This window comes from Pseudopipra pipra, chromosome 5, assembly GCF_036250125.1.
Source record: "Pseudopipra pipra isolate bDixPip1 chromosome 5, bDixPip1.hap1, whole genome shotgun sequence".
Taxonomy (NCBI): Eukaryota; Metazoa; Chordata; class Aves; order Passeriformes; family Pipridae; genus Pseudopipra; species Pseudopipra pipra.
The window spans coordinates 65,365,475-65,380,608 of NC_087553.1; positions in this window are offsets into that span (position 1 = coordinate 65,365,475).

Sequence of the window (15,134 nt, forward strand, 5' to 3'; positions counted from 1 at the left end):
GTACTATTTTGGAATCTGTATGTTTGATTTAATTATCTATTTTCTGAATCAAGGAAGTTTTATTTAATGAAATTATACAAGGTAGAAAATCATCTAGTAAGAGAGTATGAGATTTTTTTTCTTTTTCAGTACTTTTCACCTATGGTTAATCACTATGTTTAGGCCATAAATCAAAATCAAGAAGTTCTGTTTTTAATTTCTAACTGTATGGGGGTTTTCATACCTTTCTAGGCTATAACAAGAGTCAGTATTTCTTCCCCTGAATATGTGCAGGCACTTTAATTAAGTAATGGTCACATTAAGTATCTCTTTCTGAAAAACTTGCATCTCTCAGTTTAGAGATTTCTTCAGCCAGTGAAATAATATTCTATTTTTTTAATTTGTGTTCATGTTTTATAAGCCTATTGAAAAGATGGAAACTGTACTCCTGCAATGTATATAGAAAGAAAATACTTCTCTCTTCAGTCCTTTTGATTATTCCTCTGTAAATAAACTTGAGAATAGATCAGCTTTTATCAGTCATCTGTGCTGCAGTGATTTTATGCTTTCCTCCATGATACTCCCTGGAAGACACCAGGATACAGTCACAGGTAGTGTCACACATTTTCATTATTTGTAGGTGTATAACTTTGTATTTACAGCTTACAAGGCATTTTGTGGAGTGGATGTTGCCAGGAAAGCTCCATCTCTGGATACAGCTATTGCATCTTCTGCTTCCCACCATTCTGCCAATTTCATGTCATCTGTGAACTTTTATTAATTATGTATCATTTCAGATAATTGATGAGAGTTCTGAATGCTTGGCCAACTGTCTTTCCATTTGAAAGCTCTTTAGAAACTCTTGTTTCTGTAGGTGGCAGCACATTGACAGCTTCTCTCTGGATTCTGACAAATAGTTCTTAAACCGTTTCATGTGTTTTGCTGTGATTGTTCTGGAAAAGTTTTGACAACAATGCCATAAATCCACACATTAAGGAGCTGCAAGTGTTATTGCCTTGATAAATCTTAGTGCCCAAAACCAAGACAGAAGTCTTTAGTCCTGGAAAAGTGTCCATAAAATACTGATCTGCAAATCTTTCCATCTTAAGGTCACTAAAGTCCTCTTTCTTGCCCATATTACCAGGCCTTAGACCCAGAGTAAAAACACTGCAGATAAGATTTTTTCCAAAAGGAATAAATCTTCTGGAGTTAGTCAAATTTTACCAATAATGTTGTTAAGCTTTCAAGATTTTTCTGTAACAGATTTAAACAGATTTTAAATTAAAATACCTAATTTTTAATTTGAATTTGCTTTGCAAGTATTTGCAATTGCCTTCTGTTGTGGCATCTACCACGAGAGGTTGCATTGAACCCACACAAAATCCTTGCCACAAAGTACAGGCTATGGGGGATCTTTCTTCTTTTGAAAAGCCACAAAAATGTGCTATCCATCTCACTAACCAAAGCTTCCTCACTGCAGCATGCAAACATGCAGGCAGTGATGTTCGCCTACAGTGACCCTGTGTGTCAGCGTGGTTTGATGGCCAGCATTTTTTCAGATGTGACTTAACTTTTACATTCTTTCTAATGGAAAGTCCTCCAATGAAATGCCTCTGGATGTTGCAAAATATATGCGCAAATTAACCCCGGCCACTAAGAGATCTTCTACATCCCTGGTGGTGTCAATGGAGGGTTTAATCCTGTGTTTTTAAAATGTTAACTCCCTGTAAATGTGGTTTATCTGGAAAGCACCACATTTGTCTAATAAGTGCGTCATCCTACTTTCGAAATACAGGATAGAAATATTTATAAAGATAACTGCAACACTGATGACCACTGTCATCTCCATTCAGTGACAAACCATTACTGTTGTTAAACTTTCTGTTGTTATTGGAATCTTTTAAAAAAAAAAATATTTTCCTTTGGCATAATTGTACTCTTTTTCTGTCTATTTCTCTCTTATTTCCTTCTATTTCCCTTTTATTTTTAATTCTGTCTTTTTCTCTTTCTTTCTCTTATACTCTGTTTTCCTTGTCTACCTTTTTTCTTATTCTTTCTTTTGCTCTTTTCCATTCTATTTTCTCTTTTCCATTCTATTTTCTCTTTCATTTCCTTCCTTCCTTCCTTCTTTTCTTCATGTGTATCAGACCACTCTATTTCCTTCCAGAGTTCTTTTATGCAGTGTCTTTCCATTTATAACCACTACATTTTTTTTTCCAGGGAATCAGATTAATGAGGTTTTTTTCTTTTCAGTTTTTTAAAAATGGCTTTTCAGCTACGTGAGAAAACCTTCTTTACTTTTTATATCATAAAATTTCTTTCAGTCCACTCTGTCTTTCATTGTCTTTGGAAAAAATGACCTACTGATTACGTTATCAGATAGAGTTGCTTACACTGAATTTTACAAGGCAGTAATCACAAGTCCCTTGGCACATATAATCTTTCAAAGCTCTTATTAATTTTATCTCATATAATGAGTCTTAAAATATTTTTTACTGATGCTAGATGTAGTACCTTTATATTATAAAATAAATATCTTTTTTTTTTAGCTCATTGGTGTTTTAAGTGTTCGGCAGTTTTTCATTTACTGTTGTAAAGGAGTGTCTAAGGAGTCAGCCTAATTTGTTCTCTGCTTCCACTCAGTAGCAGATTCTCCCTGCCTTTCTTCTTAGAGTCTGTTAATTAGGACCAACTCATCTATGCACATTGGCAAAGGTGTCCATCAGATTTGACTCTGAAATATTTTTTTGACTCCTCTGATGATATGATCCACATCATTAGTATTTCACAATATGAAATATTAGTTGCAATTCTCTGATTCTGTAGACCTACGTTTTCTTTTTCCCTTCTCCCTGTCCCTTTTATGCTACCTTCTTCAGCTCTGGGTCTCTCAGACCGACTGCTGACAATCTTTTCAAGAGGCTTTTTTATTTTTGTGTTCCAAGAACAGTTTTGTAAGGTTCCTATCTGGCTTGCACAAACCTGGTGCATGCTGCAATGTCAGTACCATGGAATTAGAATCCAGCTCCATGCTCTTGTGCAGAGCAGACAGCTCTGACATTTGGAACAACAGGTATGAGAAGAAGGCTATAGCATTGAAGGAGCCATGGACAGAGAGGGTTTTAGTAACATTTCATCAGAAATCAGTACTGAAATAATGGGTTTTAGGTGAATGAAAGACTAAATTAGCAATGGCTTTAAACACTTACTGGGCATGTCTGTAATCGTATGGATATGCGTGAGAGACATTTATTTCAATATTGTGTCACTGAACAATGAAATTAAGGGATTTAGACAGTTACCATCTGTTGTGTCTGGTCTGCAAGTGTCCTGACACTCTTGAGTTCCTCATGGCTGTGGCTTCTTAATTTGATTTCCTGGCTTAGTGTCTTAATTACTTATCTGGCTGTCTCACTCCAGGTTGTATTATTTTTAGAAATTTGGACAGGTCATAACAAAGTGAAAGTCATGTTGGGATCAGTGTATCTCAAGGAAATAACCAGAAATAAATACTATACAGATTAAATAAACCTGGTTATTTTATAAGGAATTGGACCTGATCCAGTTCCACTGAGCTATTGTGAGGTTTTCCATGTCATTTCACTTCATGCAGTGGATGATTGTAAAGGAATTTCAGCCTTTCCCTAAAAAGTACTTCACTGTATAAAAAAAAAATTATGGACTTGAAAGAAATATATACAAACCTGTGATTCACGTACATACACCTACCAAGCACTGAAATTTTATGGTTCCCAAAATCTTCACCAGTTGGTCTCCAAAATGTTTAGGCACTCAGAGTTCACTACTTTAGGGCTGTCTTGGGCTGAACTGCTAAGGGACAAGCCCTAGCTGGAAATATTATCAAAGTTCCCTGAGCAACCAGGTACAAGAGTCAGAGAGAAGGAGGTAGAGTTTCCTAATTGTTTTCCGTAATTTATTAAGATATTAGTGTTCCTTCAAAATTTCTTCTCAAACCTTTCTGCTCCTACCATCATACTGTAGCTAAATAAGAAGTTTTGAAGATGTGGTAAATCTTGAACATCAGAATATCCAGGCAGTTTATTAATTTTCTCATTTATGTAAGATGCACGTATTTGAATCAGGCAGGTTCTACTTTATTGTACGCTGGCAAATTCATAACTCCAAAGAGCCATTAGTGTAGTTACCAAAGAGTTTATCTCTTATCTTTAAAGATAAAATAAGAGAAGAGCTGCAAAAGCAATAAAAAGACAGGAGAGACTGTCATATAAGAGCCAGGTAAAACACTATAACTGACTACCTATATTTATGTACATACACAGACACAGCAAGGAGATACATTCTTGTGAGATAAGCAATCTGTTTAGAGTGTTTCATTAAAAAGCTTTATTGCCTGAGAAGGAATCTACAATTGTCTCCTGATTCTTAAATAGAAAGGCTGCTGATGAGAGGATTCAAAAGCAATTTCAAATCTACTTATAATACAATATTAGTATTCTATGACATAGCAGTGTAATAGCAAGAAGGTGAGTGTGATGCCAAGCAGAACTTGGAGAGAAATACATAAAAGTAGAACATAGACATCCATACAGAAATTTGGCAAGGATACTGATATCAAGTTTCATATTCTTGCAAAAATGGGTATATCATCGTTAAAGTAAAAACTGTTACTGGTTTCTATCTTATCCAAGACAGAGAAGTCTCTAAGATAACATATCCTTCCTCTTACTGGATTAGTTTCAGGGTATAGAAGTATAATTGTTAAATTGTCTTCCAGCACAGTCATAGCGATTCAGAGAGTTTGCTCTAGATTTTTCTCAATTTTAGGCAAACAAACTTAGCACGTAAATTAGGAATATAGTTGTCACAGACTTTCTACATACTATGTGTTATAGAATAAACATATATATAGGAAAATTTCAGATGACAGAAACATGATCTTGTATTCTTTTGAAAATGTTTTTTCGCCCTAAGCGTCACCCTTAAACCTGCAATTCAATGAAGTGAATAGCTCCTTTAAAATATTTTTTTTTTTCAAAATCATGGTCAAAATATATGAGGTCACAGTCAGACTATGATCTTCTGTCAGCAATGTGCTCACTGGAGATTAAATTCAAATTAAGATGTTTCCCTTTCTGATTACTTTACAAGTGTAAAACAGAATGGACTGGTTCTCACAAAAAAAAAAAGAAAAAGTTTCTAATCTATTTTGAATCAGTTTTCATACACCCAATGACTGGTGTGGAAAAAGTCTGATGACACTGTAAAGGAAAATTAAACACTAATTGTAACACTCAGTGCAGTCACAGGCATGTTGTTGCTAAGAGCAGGCTGAAGGTTAGTTCATATATACTGTACAGTTCTTTCTGGGTAGCTCTGTTCCCACCTCATTCAACAGTCACTGCAATCAGTGGCTGCGATTGTTATAATATCATAATTTGATCAAAATGCATCCTGCTGGAAAGCTAAACAGTTGCCAGAGAAAGAATGTGAACCAATTATTTGTGTTGTCTGGAAATAATGAGGTTGCAGAGTAAGAACAAAAAACCCAGAAGGTTAAATGTTTTGTCATGCTGTTCTCTTAGTTTCTAAGCTGACAGGGTTTACTGCACACATGGTATCCTAACATTTCATTTTCGATTTCCAGACTAATAGATACCTATCTTACCAATAACAAATATGTGTCACTATTTACTTCTCATATTAAAATAACTGAAGTGAATAAGTAAATATTCATTCAAACACTTCAAATTAAAAAAATGGCTCCAACTTGTGGAATATATATTATTTTATATGCCATAATACAAACAGGAGGCTCATAAATCATATCCTAAAAAAACAGACAAAGAATTACTGGTATGAGTACCTCCACCTCTCTAACAGCCACTAAATTCCTTGCACAAACACATATCTACATAACTCAAAAACATTCATGAGCACACATGTCAAATCATTCTCAATCTACTATCACTTGACATTAAAAATTAATGAATACTTTTTGTTACTGTATATACTTAGGAAGCATCCATTCAGCTTCCTATGGCTAAGGTTATATAAACTTAAATCAGCACTGATAAATTCACACATGCAACTATTGATTACATATCCCAACGATTTCATAGCAAAGAAGTCAATATGAACAAAAGCATCTGTCTGAAACTGGACTTCTGATATCAGAGAGGGTGGTGAGTAGTGTCCTTTAGTAAACATTGATAAACTGGGAGATATTATAAGTCTTTCACAAAATAACACTTTGCTGGCTGTGTCCTCTGATGTATTACTGTTTCTCTTTTCCTTATGTGTTATAATCTGTTAATGGTAAACATCTGTAATTTATTAAAGATTGTTTATTAGTCCACCATTTTTTATTTCTACTGTTGTTCTCAGAATCTTGTTTATGGGAAAATGGGAAACATGCCTCATATATAAAGCAGAGAATTTATTGTTAGTATAATTGAAATCTCAAGAGTCTATTCAAGAATCACTCTAAGACCAGATCTAATTATTGCAGGAAGAGAAAAATAAAATATAACTAAAAAATTATTCACACTGTAAAGAAAAAGTATCAATAATTATAATATTAACAAAAAATACAGGATTTTATATAGACAATTCTTAGTTTCTATCCCTTTTCCTAGTGGTGGACTCACCTAGGCTTTCTCTTCCACATGCCAGGTTGGTGGCTGAGTCCGGTGCTGGGGTGATGTTATCGTGAGTTGTCCAGAGTTCTCACTGCCAGGAAGATGATGTTTGTGTCAATCTTTTATTCTTTGTCACTCTGTGATCCACTTGGCCAGATTTTTATAAGTTTGCCAACACATTTGTACACCTTTTCCCATTCTGCATTGCTCTGTAACTCCATGTTACATCTGAATTTACAGTATGTGGTGAATTTTACAGATATTGCATAGTTCTTTTATCCTCTTTGTTACCCCTAAAACAAACTTTGGTCAGGTCTAGGTCTGCATTTCTTCAGCTGACCACTGATTAGTTGTTCACAGCCATCTCCAGTACTAGCTTATGCCCCATATCTTCTTACCCCAGCCCTGAACTCCTCTGTGCTGCATCCTGCCTCTCTGCCTCTCAAGGTCTCTGCTATTGTGCCAGGATTGAATGTCTCTACATGACATCATTGTGTTAGAGCTGAAAATATCTCATTCTGCATAAAAATTTCACTTGTCAGTACAACCTCTATAAAACTATGATTACGCTGTTGTCATGGTTTAACCCCAGAAGGCAGTGATAAGCAAAGGTGAACCAAACCAGCCACAGCCACCTGATCAAATGGAAAAAAAACTGTCTCAGCTGAACTAAGAAAAAAAGAAAAAGCTGCAGGTAGGGAAAGGCAAATCTCACAAGCCTCAGTCCTCAAGCCTTCCCAGTCCAGTACAAAGCCTGTGGCCTGTTACCAGCAATAATGTGTTACAGGGGCACACGGTTAAGCTTGTGAATGTTCAAAGTGTTATCAGTGAAAAGTATTGATATGGGCTTGCCCATTTCTCCTGCAGTAAAATGCAGAGTAACTCTTCACAGTCCAGTTAAAAGACATGTTCTGTTATGTCTACTACAGAAGGCTTAGACCAGGATTAAGTTAAAAAACCCCCATATTAACAGTTTTCTAATGCAAATTTGTGAGTGAACTCAGGCACAAAATTTCCTCTGAGGCAAGAAGTTTGACAGATAATTCAGGACATTAAGAAACTTTTCTTTTGTTTCATACCCTTTTTATGGCTAAAAAAGTTCCCAGGAAAACCTGTCAATCACTGAGGAGAGTGCTGGACTGAGATTTAAGAGTGCTTTCCTTTTCTGGGCATTGTGAATAATGATCACTAACTTCAAAGACAATAGAAATTAAAGTTTTTCTAATGATTTATGGGATTATTAATATTTTCTAACATAGTTCCATAATAGCTAGAATGTAGTTGGCAGACATCTTCCAACGTGTTTTGCAGAAACATGAAAATCTATGTTACATGAAAAAGGAAATCTTGCATTCTGGTTTTTTTCCACGTTTTCCAGTGCAATGCCCCAAAACATTCAATCTTGGCAGTACCAAGTTGAATCTGCCCCCAGTCTGTTAATTACTCTTTCCTTCTCCAATGCTTTTCCTGTTGTCTAGGTCTGTATATAATTTTCCAGGGCTGTAAGCCAAATGACATTTGAGAGAGTTATGCTTTACCATGGCTCAATGAGTTTCCTATAACCAGGTAGAAAAACACACTAATTTTGCTGAACACACCTCATGTGGGGTCTACATATATATATATATGGCCTAGTTTCTAAAATATACCTTACAGAATATTTGTCAAAGTCTGTCAAGGAAAAGCTGAACTATGCTTTTAATCGCTCAGGGTTAAAATAGCATTTGTATAAAATAGGCCTTTGATGAAAGTGTGAATTACTACTTTTCCATTCCTAAGTATCACCCTGGATTAATTTTCAAAGGCAACCACCAGTGATGAACTCCAAAAAGTGAGCTGCCAGCCACAGTTTTAATGCTTTGCAGAGAGCTAATATTACACATATTGCAATGAGGTTTGAAGAAAGGACCTGCCAGTCAATTTGCCTGGGAATCTGTATGTCTTCATAATCTGTTCCAAATTAAAAGAAACTAATCAAATCATGACCTCTCAGCTAGTCTTCTCTTGTAATGGTGTAAACAGGAAAGTAGTTTTAAATGCTTATCTTATTAAATACTCCATTAAATGATTCAGTAAGTTAAATAAAGCTGTCTACTCTTCCCTGGTAAGTGATCTTTTCTTTTAGAGGTAAAATATAATGTAGTCAGTCTATATTTACATAAAGATTGATATAGTTAAAATTAATGATGTGGTAGACTAGAGAACAGTGGGTGAGCCATGAAATGGTGAATGGCTGCAATAAAATCTATTAAGAAAATGGCAAAATCTGCCCTGAATTTTGTAGTTGCCAGCACAGTACAGGAGAATGAAAATAACTCTCTTTAGCCTCAGATCTACATGGTCTGTTATACTTTTTCCATGCCAAATGTAAAAGGAACTTTGCCATAAAAAGCTCAAGCAATATAGATAAAAAGAAGTTAGATTATTTTTATCAATTGCACAATACAGATCTTAAAATGCTATGCAGAACTGGGCTTCTCAATTAATGTTCATCAACATTTTTCATTCTATCACATCATTAGCTTAAGTGTATCAGAGGTCTACAGACACAGTTTATTTCTTCTGACCCACTGTACAAATGAAGGGCAATTCAGAGATAAAATTGCATTTTACCAGACAAATCTTTTTTCCTTCTCTCTCTTTCTGTTTTTTTGTTGCTTATGGGGTTTTGGTTTAGGCTTATTTCCACTTCTAAGTCTAGATTTGAAAATAGTATAATCAGTCTTTATGATGCAATGCCTTTCAGAATTGACAATAAAAATGAAAAACATATTCTGATACCAATGCACTTCTCTGATTTAAATACACAGGTTTTGATGTTAAAGAACTTTGAAACCTTTTTCAAACCACACATGATTTACACTGCAATCCAGGTAAGTATTTTGTCAAAAAAATTTAGTTTGTAAGATAATTGTAATAGCAACTGATCTCTATTTGGACTAAAAAGCAGATAGGCAGCTTAATGTGTACACAATTTTTCTGAAAGGTTGTTTTATATTTAGAGTACATAGAGCTAAACCAACTGATTGTTTTAGCTTTAAACAAAACTCAAGTTTTGTTTACACCCATGTTGGAAACTGTGGTGCAGAGTTCTCATGGGATTGTTCTTGGCAATTTTATTCAATGACTTTATGAGTGATGGAAGTATATTTTAATGTGAGAGAAATGAGTGTCAGTGTTATCAGGGCTGAGAAGTGCTGAACTGAACTAGCTGGGCAGCATATCTCTGTTTTCAGAATGGGATGGCAAATTGTGGCATTATTTAAACTTAATCCTCAGGAATTTCAAGAAATCTAGGTTTTTTTCTTTAAAATTCAGACATCTATATGGTCTGACAATGTAGTTTTTTTTCAGGTATGAAGGTACATTTAGCTGGTGATTCTTCCCATTTTAAAATCAGTATTTTCAGGATCGTCTCATACTTTAACTTTTTATCTGTGTATCATATATTTGCCCACCAGCCATTGTTCTTGTATCCAAGGTCAAGCAGATCTACTTAGACCTCTTTTCACATTGTTCTTTCCACTGGAGGATGAAAAACATAGAAAAAACCTCCATTCTCTGTTTTGGAGTTCAGTTATTAGCCAAATGCAGGCAGTTAACAGCCACAAAAATGCTGATGGGTTTGATAATTTTTATTTTTACAAACTTTATTTGATCCATCCCGCTCATGGTTGAATGTCTGGAAGCGTTTTCTTCACCTCTCCAGTTACATTATTAGATGACCTGTGAGTGATTCAAAAGGTATTTAATAACAATCAAAAGGATAGGTCACAGCAGATCAACACTTCATACCACGCATGCAATACAAACATGGATCATGCCTTTGTTTCATCTGTATGTGAAAAATTTGATCATCTATTTCAGAAATTTGAGAAACAGTCAGAAAAATCTGTCTCTGGTAGGTTTTTGTGTTGTCTCATTGATGAATACATTGAGACAATTTTAGGTACTCACACACAAATAAAAAGCCGGCATGATACATTATATATTACCCGTGAGAAGTGTGACAGAGGTCTTTTCTTTTTACTTTGCTTTCCTGAAATTCTCAGCTTCTCTTCTTTGCCTTTCTGCTTTCTCCATCCTTATTTTCTGTACAGTATTATAGAAAGCAACAGAACAAAAAAAAAAATTACTTTTTTTCAGGCTTTCTCTTGTAAAAGTGGTTGTGAGCCTGTCAGTATCACTTCTTGGTATTTACGGCAGAGGTAGCTATAACTGGCTTTGTGGTTTGTTATTTCTCACCAGAGTTCTCCTTGATACTTCTGTTCTTGGCTTTATTACTTACAAATTCTTGTAGGTCACTTTCTTGCTTCACTGTGGTGTTTTTAAAACTTGGCTACCTCTGTATGACTTAAGTACTTTTCTATCTATGATAATTAGTCATCTGAAGCATAAACAATCCTCCACTCTAGGTTAAACTGGTGTCAGCATGTTGTGTTGGCTGGAGCCTTGCTTATGTTTGTCTTCACTCATGTTAGAAGCCTAGTGCTTCCAAGATGCTGTGGGATAGCCTGTGCAGATCTCCACATGCTCACCTCTTTTATTCAGGCTCAGCCTTCCACAGAACATTTCACTGCTAAATAGAAAGTTTTGATTTGGCTTTCCCTATTTTAAAATATACATGTACTTGCTTTCCTGGAAGTCTACAAGGACTCCTGGCAGAATCCTTCAATGTCATTTTTGTGTTTAACACATGACTTGGCAACAACTTCTGTTTGCATGATTGGGATGAGACTTTAAACACTTTGAGGTTAAAGGATCTCTCAGTAGTGGGTGGGCATATTGTGTAATTCTCTTTTACAGCACTTATATTTTCATATCTGAATCCTACTTAGTCTGCATTAAAAGGTCCTTCCATCATCAGAATAACTTTCAAGTTTTCTGGGTGGCAACTTGATTAAATAAATCATAGAAACAAACTACACTTATAAAAAGGCTTTTCCCTGTTCTAATATCACAAAATGTCTACAATCTTGATAAGCTATATAGAAACTGTTAATAATGCTATAAAGATTTTTTTGAATTTTTTTATCCACCTCTACAGCTGGTTGTGGATAACATAATCCAGTCGATGGTATTTACTCAAATGCAACAAATTTAGAAACTGTAAAACACTTCACTGAAAATAAGACTAAATGGAAGAAAAGCAGCATATTTATTCCTAGTATAGATCTGTACTTGGTTAATTTTCAGACATTCAGCTGTATTCACATGTAAACCTCTAGCACTTTACATTATTTGAGCCTGGTAAATAAGCTTTTATACTATAGTCCTTTATAAAATAGCCTTAACCCATATTTTTAAATCATGTATATTAAATAAAATCAGAAATTGTAAAAGGAAAACTCTATTAAAAACCTACATGTCCACTACACATGAGAAGGCTCAGACAGTGGATTATGATTGTGCGGCTACTCAGAAATAAAATAAAACTATTGGAAACAGAAGAGATAAACCTTATTGGGAGGGTAATTATTGATTAAAAAATTATATAAGAGTCTGAACCCATCATATAAAATTGCTCTCTTTAAGGAGAAAAAGAATGGAAAAGATAATTAAAATAATATTAAAAAAATAAAAAAAAAACCCAATGAAACAAACAAATAAAAAAAAAAACAAAACCAAAAAACCAATGTTGAAGACCTTGGTGAAGATAGCTATTAACAAAAATGAAATTTATGAATCGAAATTATACTCTGTTATAAATTTTAAAATTTAAATTTGAAATCATATTAAAGTTACATCAAGAAGTTATCAATAAAGGGTAAAGAGCTGACCAGGAAATGTAGAGACTTCAAACATGGCTATTATGTCTGGTAGATAATCAAAAGCCCAGCAGTAGAAAGTGTGATAGATTGTTTTACCGAAATTTAGGATGTGACAGAATTTAATTTAAAGTTTATTAGTCCTTTATAAACTGAACTTAATTATAAACAATGACCAAATAACCACAGTAATTAAACAACAGGTGGCCAACCCTACTCACAGATCACAAAATCTTCCTTCCACAGGTCTTTGCTTTGCTGTGCTCACCAGAGAAAAGTAAACATCTGGAAGCCCCAAACTAAAGCAAACATTTATGATGGTGAATCATAGCTCAGCAAGCAAAGAAGAATATGAAATAAATTCTACTCTTCATTCTGCCATCTTTGTTATTTTTAAAGAGTAAACTTTTACTTGAAATTAGAAGATCAGAGATTTCTAACAAGAGATGCAAGTTAGGAATATATAAACATCTCAGGATAGTGGCACTTACTAGTCCCATTAAGAACTATACTGGCAGAGGCTTATGTCATTCTTAATGATTTCTGTAAATACACATCAGCATTACCATACAATCACATTACCAGTCACGTGTTCCACTCCACTGCAGCTTTTGGGGATTTTAGTTTTTTTTAATTTATTTTCCAGACAAATCTGCTCTGTGATTGAGACAGTGACGCCATAATTTCTACGGCTCTATGATTTAAACAAGGAATGATTCTCATCAGAGAACGGTGTTATAATACTGAAACATGCAGAGCAATAAGTAGTTTTTTGCTAGTGATTTGCAAATGCCTTTGTGCAACCACAATCTATTAATATTATTATTTAGATGGGACAAGATGAAGGGAAGGGAATGTTTGGGAAGGGAAGGTTTGGGAAGGTTTGGGAGGGTTTGGGAAGGTTTGGGAAGGTTTGGGAAGGGAAGGTTTGGGAAGATTTGGGAAGGTTTGGAAAGGGAAGGTTTGGGAAGGGAAGGTTTGGGAAGGGAAGGGAAGGTTTGGGAAGGGAAGGTTTGGGAAGGGAAGGGAAGGTTTGGGAAGGGAAGGTTTGGGAAGGTTTGGGAAGGGAAGGTTTGGGAAGGTTTGGGAAGGGAAGGTTTGGGAAGGTTTGGGAAGGGAAGGTTTGGGAAGGGAAGGTTTGGGAAGGGAAGGTTTGGGAAGGGAAGGTTTGGGAAGGTTTGGGAAGGGAAGGTTTGAGAAGGAGAGTAACCATATCCAAGGTAATTTTAAGAGGTCAGAAGCAGTGATAAAAAGAGAACTTAATACAGCTCAGATTTTCTTCCACTTCTGAAGCTGACTCTCCATTGCAGTGTATATTTTATCCAATGCAGATATCCAGAGATCAGTTTCTTCTCCATTTTTTTTCAATGATCTAACATCTCTAGGTATTTTCATGCTTAGAACTTTACTTCTTTTTGGAAAACCTTAGAAATGTAATTTCTTGCCAGTTATTCATTCCATGGACAGATTTTTTTTTTAATTTTTTAATTCAAGCTTTTCAGTATAGATCTCTAAAGTAATTTGTCTCTATCAGTCTACAAACCCTCTCTCCTTTGAAGTCTAGATCACAGCAGGTTCAAAGTATTCCCAGTCCTGAGACCAGGTTGTATAGGGCAATAACTTGATTACATATTAAATATGGATCTGGAGAGGAGACAGGGAGAAGCATAAAAGATGGAAAAAGATATGAGACTCTTTTTCTGGCAGAAAAATTGTTAAAACTTTTCATCTTTATTGCATCATTGCTGCCTTTGGGCAAATGGGAAATGGGACAGAAATGGAAGGAGAAAAAATAGCAGGTTAAATGTTTATATGAGCTAAGAAATTCTTTGTGTCTACAGCACCTCAGCACTTCCAGGATGAAAGCATCACAGCATCCATGTGGAGCAAGTGATTATCAATGAATCTTATGTACAGGTCTTGTTGGAATTAAGCTAGATACAAGACGGGTGAGCACCAAGGCAGAAACACTAAATGGAAATGTTTCCCCTGAAATTTAAGGAAAAAGGAGGTACAGCATATGCTAGAATCTTATGTTTAAAAGTATTCTCAGTTTATATTACATGGGAATATTAAACATAAGTGAGTTGCAGCAGCAGGAAGTATCACTTCAAAACTCAGTAAATGGTAAACAAGGTTTTCTTTTTTAAAATTAAACCAAAAATCATACTCAGCAATAAAAAGTAAGAGTCTTAACTATTTAAGCACAAAGTATAATTTAATTTTTTGACCATCAAATAAATCCTATGGGATGATGTTTTCATTTATAGCCTTTGTTATAACTATTTAAATAAATAAAAAAAAAAGTCTTTTATATAAGCAACACTGAAACATAAAATCACAAAAAATTTAGACTGGAAGGAACTGGTCTTCATAAAGAATTGCACCACAAGTTTCCCAGGGGCTATGATGTGACTGAGCAGTCAATGGTTTCCTGGACTCCTTGTCCTTCCTGAAATGAGCAGTACATTTTCTTTTTCTGTGACCTTAGAAAGCAAGTCTTCTGCATCACCTACCTATGGGCCCACATGGTCTGCTCTTTGCAACTAATAAACCATTAGCATCCTTCAACAGTTCCAAATCAAACCAAATCAAGGTTTAGTCTTACTAATTCCAGCCCTATGTGCCTATGTGATCTCTCTACATTCCTTATGGGCAGACCCTCCCTGCTTCTGCCCTCTCCGCATTTTCTTTCTGCTTTTCCTCTGGGATCCCCCATTCAGCTAAGCTGGCATCCTGCTGTTCTTCACAGGGAGTTTCTCATAAA